This window comes from Hibiscus syriacus, unplaced genomic scaffold, assembly GCF_006381635.1.
Source record: "Hibiscus syriacus cultivar Baekdansim isolate YM2019G1 unplaced genomic scaffold, ASM638163v2 tig00003435_pilon, whole genome shotgun sequence".
In the NCBI taxonomy this organism is placed as follows: Eukaryota; Viridiplantae; Streptophyta; class Magnoliopsida; order Malvales; family Malvaceae; genus Hibiscus; species Hibiscus syriacus.
Genome location: NW_024061971.1, coordinates 1110777 through 1117576, shown reverse-complemented (window position 1 = coordinate 1117576; position 6800 = coordinate 1110777). Strand labels below are relative to the sequence as shown.

The 6800-nt window shown below is 35.4% G+C and overlaps 1 pseudogene; it reads left to right on the top strand.

The window, feature by feature from the left end:
• Positions 1 to 1654: 1654 nt before the first annotated feature.
• Positions 1655 to 6565, top strand: LOC120177354 (annotated as a pseudogene).
• Positions 6566 to 6800: the final 235 nt, after the last annotated feature.

Here is a 6800-nt window from a genome sequence, read left to right as displayed (position 1 = left end):
GTGTTCTATTTTTTTTTTATTTTCAAAAAAAAATAATTTTAGAGTTCATTGCTTGGCAAGTTACCCTACATTCACAAAGACTAAATCTAATTTTAAATTATAGAAATGATATTATAAAATAAAATCATTAATATAAATTATAAAATGAAAATAAAATATTAAAAATATTTATTTAAACATTATTTAATCTCTTTTTTCTAGCAATAGAAATGATCTAACCATAGATAACAATGTTATTTATAATATGCATAATATCATAAAATGTCTCTAACATCTAATTAAATAGTTATTTTGACTCTTATTCTTTTTTTTTATATTTTCTAGCCACAAACGTTTAATTTTAGAATAAAAAATCCTTATGCAGTGGATGGAAACGGTTATTAACAAATGATTAATTTTCCAAAAAAATACCATTTTACTCTAAAATAAAATGTTAGAGGTCAAACTACTCTATTTTTTTTGAATTAATCACTGGTATTCGGATCTATTGACTGACTAATCCAGATCGGGTACTGCAGAGGCGAGGGAGACCTCCCAACCCAGTTTGCTCAATTCGCAAACGCCAGGATTCGAACCCCTTGCTTAAGGGACCTAGTGCCTCATCCTATTGGACTAACTGATTGTTGGTGGAGGTCAAACTACTCTTAAAAAAAGAATAAATGTCAAGGTAAGTATTTAATTAGATGTTAGGGTTTAGGGTTTAAATTACTATTTTTGTAAATATTAGAGCTTCAAACGTCTCGTTTGTATAGTAGTAGATTACTATTATACTGTTCATTTTGGATTTTCAAATTAAAATGTTAATATAAATAATTAATTTTAAAATATCATGTGTCACTTTATAATTAAATATTATATATAGTGTTACGTTTTATAATTTAATTATTGTTAAATAATATCAAAAGAATAAATTCAAAAATGTTTTATAATAAGAATGGTTAAAACGAATTTTCCCACATAATTTTTTTTTTCAATTTAAAACATACATATAAAAAGGGTAAACTACACCAAATACCGTTGAACTTTTGACGTTGTATCGCATATACAATTGAACTTTTAATTTTTCTAATTATAGCACTAAACTTTTATTTTCGTTTTAATTATACCACTAGGCCGTTAAATCGTTAATAGTTGGACCAAAGCAACGTCGTTTTGGTGAGATGCCTACAATGTCAACCGTCAGCCATGTCATCGTGCCGTTAACGATTTAAGGTTTAGTGGTATAATTGAAACGAAAATCAAAGTTCAGTGTAATAATTGACAAAATTAAAAGTTTAATGATATAAACAATACAACACCTAAAGTTCAGTGATATCTAATGTAGTTTACCCTAAGTAAAACTTAACCGTCAAAGTTGCAAAAAAACACACCTCAATGTGTAATTTTCATTAAAATCAAGGATTAAACCAATAGTTATGCTTGAGCTTACGCATCAATCGCAAAATCTCAGTCATTAACTCAACGACAAATGTTCCACCCAAAACAGAAAGGGGTGCATTTCATTACGGGCCAACAACGATTATGATTTTTAAAACTGGGAAAACAAATGGTTTCGTTTTCCCGCATTCCCGCTTCGTCAATCAAAAGTCTTATTTATTTATTTATTTATCCTTTTTCTGGGTTTCTACTTTCGACCAAGTTACAAAGGAAAAAAAGCAGGGGAGGGGGAGCATTTGGCGGTCTCTGGGGTATTCTTAACCTTTCAGTCTTGAAAGAGAGCAAGATAGGGATGAAGATGTAGAGCCTTTGGTGAAAATGGATACTCCAGATAAAACCCAGATCACTCCTACTTCTTCTCTTTCCAAATTTGAGGTGTTTCCTTTTTTCTTTCTCTACTCTGCACTTTAAAAGATGGGTTTTCTTTCCTTTATTTTGTGTGAGAAGGTGAAGTTTATTTTGTTCAGTTTTAGCTTAAGTTTGATCTGATGTTTTCGTTTTGAGTTGATTTTGGATGCTTTACTGTGAATTGTTGATGGGTATTTGTGTTTAGGCTAATGCGTGGAATTGTTTCTTGTCATGAATTCGTCTTGTGTTGAATTGAAGGGGTTATATACAAATTTTGGCTAAATCTTCTCATGAAGACTTTGATACATTGGTGTATTTGATTCTAGTTGTTTTTGCATCTTAGGCCAGCTAGTTGTAGAATTGAAAAAAGAAAAGAAGAAAAAAAACCTCCACGACAGAGATGAAAGTTCCACCAATTTAACCAAAATTGATGCTGTAAAATCTTGGGAATCTCTTCCGTTCTATAGTTCTTCAATCCCAACCATTTCTAGTGTGGGTGGAACATACGCAGAGCCATTTGGAATGTATACGTATGGATGGTAGAGATTTCATAATTTTATACAATTGATTATTGGAGATGACAGTTCACAATGTTGATGATATTGAAAAAAGTACCTTCCCCCTCTAGTTTGGTTTAGATTGTTTATCTTTTGCTTGGTTGTGTCGTTGCTTGTTTCCTTGTGTTACTTGACCATTTGTTAATCCGGTTATTAGACTTACATGCTAAGTTTTAAAGGCTGCTTTCGTACTTTGCAGGATTCACCTGTCTTTAAGTACATTGACAGTCTCTCACCTATTGAGCTAGCCAAGTCTGGTCAGACGAATGATGCTTTCAATTCGTTAGCCTTTTTGTCCCCTTCATCTTTGTTTCCTTCCCCACAAATCAATTGTCATAGGGAATCCAGGTTTTCAGTTGAAAGGTAAAACTAAATTTTTTTATTTATGTACTTGGTAATAATTTTAAGTGTCCTTAATGGTATTGGTTTCAGGCATCATTTATCGGCAGATTCAAACTCTAGGGTCCTTCAGAATGGTAATCTGTCTAATACAAGTGAGGAAGCTTCAAAAGCTGTTGAGCAATCTGACTTGTACAATGAACATCTAGGATGTCTAAATAAGGACAGTTCATACAAAGGAATTAGCGGTAATATCTTTGATGAGAAATCAGATTTAGCAATTGAGTTGCCAAGAACCTCAAAATATCTTCGTGGAAGTCCTGATGGTAACTTGGAGCCTTGTGACAAGATACTGAAACAAACAAGTCTGGAAGTGGCTGGACAAGAGAGATCTCCTTTCCAACGCAATAGGGATGAATGGCAGGAGAGGCGACGGTCATTTGAAAATGAAAGAGATTTACGTAAAATACGTCGAATTAAGCTGAGGGAAGAATCAGCAGGATGTGGCTGGGTGGCAATTGTTTCCGATGTTGCTGATATATTGACCGTAATTTCAGCTAATATCATTCATGAGAATACCAATGGACAGGACCTGGGAACGACAGACTGGTGCAACCTCTTTTATATCAAATATCCCACAGGTTCCGCTAGATAATGCAAATAATTTGGAAAATGCAGAATCTGGTGATCTTCGAGTTTCTTGTGAACAAAATGAACTGGGAGAGCCAGTTACAGATCAACATCTGGTCTAGTGGACAAACTAGAAGTCAGTGATTCAGGTTTGAAAAATGATCCAAGAAGAAATTCAACCAGTCCAGTCGTCAGGTAAACTTAAAAACTGTGTAAGTACATTTTCATAGCATACTGCAATTTAAGATCTTAGATTTATATGGAATTTATATTTACATTTATTTCTTTTCAAGAAAAAGAAAAGATGATACCATATTTGAGCCATTGTTGTGACATATTTACCTTAAATCATACAAGTTTCTTGTGTGCTTATCAACAGCCTTTTTTCTGGTAGGAATGTATTTCTTAAATGTTTATTCTATTTTCCCTGCTCAATGCTTGGCATATTTCAGTAATTATACTTTATGTTCTTCTCTAAGCAGCGCAGCATAAGATGACGTTGTTTGGTTTTTGAGAAATCTCCTGGTTTTGGTTTGCACTTGACTTCCCTTCCAAACATCTCAAAAGGTGGTATTTCTTTGACAGACGGCTCTAGCTTTTGAAAACCAATATATATGCATGTTGGGCTCCTTGATATTTCCTAGTTTTTTTACTGCAGATCAGAGTCCTAATAAATCAACTCTAAGCTCTATAAAACAGGTGAGGTTCCTGGTGACAGTGGAGCTGCAGTTGCAGAAAATTCTTCCGAGACAACTGCAACTGTTGATGGTGATGATGCTGACCATACTACTACAGAAAAGAAGAGGCATGTATAAGATTAATTCATTCTAAGGTCTGTATTAAAATACTTGATACAACTGAGTTCAGTTTAATACTGTGCAGACAAAAGTTTGAATTTGTTGAGAGTGCATCCTGCAAGCGTTGTAACTGTAAGAGATCAAAATGCTTGAAACTGTAAGTCTTTCATATTTATTAAAACTATATTTAAGGTCAGTGTCCATAATCTTCATATGTTTCACCAAATATATGCCTACATTCAGTTAATTCCTCTATTTTGACACTGACAACCATCAGTCATTTAGTTTGAATTAATAACCAAGGTCAATCATAACTTCACTTCCTACATCTAAAAATATCAGATATTCAGGACCAACTTTATGGTGCTGCATTACATTTGATTCTACAATTGCTTAATGAATCTGTTTCCAATAGCCTGTTAGACTGGAATGTGATTTGATTATCATGTTTACCTTGTTTTCAGTTTTCACCTACTTGTTTAGGTAGTTATTATGGACTTGTCTTGGTTCTCTGCTGCCTAGTTATTATTTCTTTCTAATGATTGCTTTCACTGTCACCGACTTTTACTGTTTCCTGCACTTGTGATTCAGCTGCTTTCTATATTGTTTACCTAGTTCTACTGGCTGTATTTACGACGCAGTTATTGTGACTGCTTTGCTGCTGGTCTCTACTGTATTGAGCCTTGTTCATGCCTAGATTGTTTCAATAAGCCAATTCATGAAAACGTGGTTTTAGAGACTCGCAAACAGATTGAATATCGCAATCCACAAGCATTTGCTCCCAAAGTGATTAGAAGCACAGACAGTGTTTTGGACTCCTGGGTTAGTTTCTATTTTTATGATTAAACTTCTAGATTTTAGAGTAGCGTCAAAGCTCATCACTTAATTGGCATGTGGCTAATAATGTTGTGAGAAAAGGAGTTGAACTTTGGGTCTCAATACTCCGGACAGCTAACAATCACTTGGCTGATATGGTATTGTGATGCTTTGGTTTTGATGACGATTTTGCCAAATTCAAATAATTGGTGTCTATTTATGCAATTCCACTTTAATCACATCGAAATGGTGTTGCTAATGCAGGGTGAAACTAGCAAAACTCCAGCGTCAGCGAGGCATAAAAGAGGGTGCAATTGTAAAGGGTCAAGTTGCTTAAAGAAGTACTGTGAATGTTTTCAGGTATGTCAGTTAAAAGCATTGTACGTTGAACGTTATTTTCACCAATCTGATATGATTGTTTTCTTCACATACAGGTGGATGCTCTCCCAGTGTAGATGTGAAGGTTGTAAAAATAGTTTCGGTCGGAAGGATGGTGAGCCCTTTTCTGATATTTTCTTGGTCGAATATGAATCGCAATGACTGGAATTAAGATTTATGTTCTCTCCCCTCCATTGTAGTTCTTTTCACTTATCAAATAATGGCATATGTCCGGTATGGCGAGTGTGTTCGACTTTTCTAGTACTTCCTAATGTTGCCTTTCCTTTTTTTTTTCTCTAGGGTGTGATGAATCTGAATCTAATGAGGACGGCTTAGAGGCTTCTGAACAGAATGCATCAGAGAAAATTCACACGACAATGTAATCGATAAGAAAGCTGAAGAGCATCAAGAACTTTCGGTACCTTCTGATATTTCCAGGTACTATTCACCTTAAAAATGTTTCTTACACTTTTAATTTTTCTTCAAGTGTCTTTGTTCAATACTTGTTATATCCGGTTATGAATAGGGATGGGCATGGGTTGGGTTGATTAACAGAACATCACCTTTAAAAAATCCGACCCGACCCGAACCCAATTTTTTTTTAAAAACCCAACCCGATCGGGTTCGGGTCCCATGCCCATCCCTAGTTATGAATGCGAGGATATGACCTTCATGCTACATCATTTAAACTCAGAATCTAAAAAATGTATCCTTAAGCTAAAACTCGTTTAAGTGGTTTAGTCTATTCTGCAGGTTGCCATTTGCTTCTAGTGGAAAGCTCACAGGACCTTTTCTGCATTCTGTACGTTTTCTAAATCGTGCACCACCCAAGAACATGGCTCGGATTCTTCCTCATGCCTGTCCAAGTTCGATTTAAATCTTCAGGCAATTCCGGAAGGCAAAACTCCCGAGGTTCTGAAACATAAATCCTTACACCTTGTCCTGACACCGAAATCCTCTCCCAACTCTAAGAGGGTGTCATCGCCTCATCACGAGTGCACTTCAACCACTGCACGCCGAAGTAGGAAACTGATGCTGAAGTTTGTCCCTCCAATTCCATCAATGTCTCCACCGTCAGAGCCGTGATTTCCCAGAATCATCATTTTCCGTATTTGGTAACAAAGTAGTTCCATTATCAGTTGTGCAGCAGATGACTCTGTTTATAAAATGATAGTCCCTGTAATATTGTGTATTCACCTCGTTTCCCATAAATTGCAGGCTTGTAGCTGACGATCTTAAGAATTTTAGCGTTCGAATGTATAGAACTGGGTATACAGATATTTGCTTCCAACTCTTGTTGGATTATATCTGCCATTTATGCTTATCTTAGGTTGCATGAATTTGAATATCTCGAGTAGAACTTAAGAACAAAGCTTTCGAAATTCCAACAGAATCCGAAAGTCCTCTCTTAGCCGTGCCTCCGCAATGTGACCTGAAGAATCACGCAACACAGCAGTGAAACCGTGTAAATACTCCACTGCTCGATCAGTTGACATTC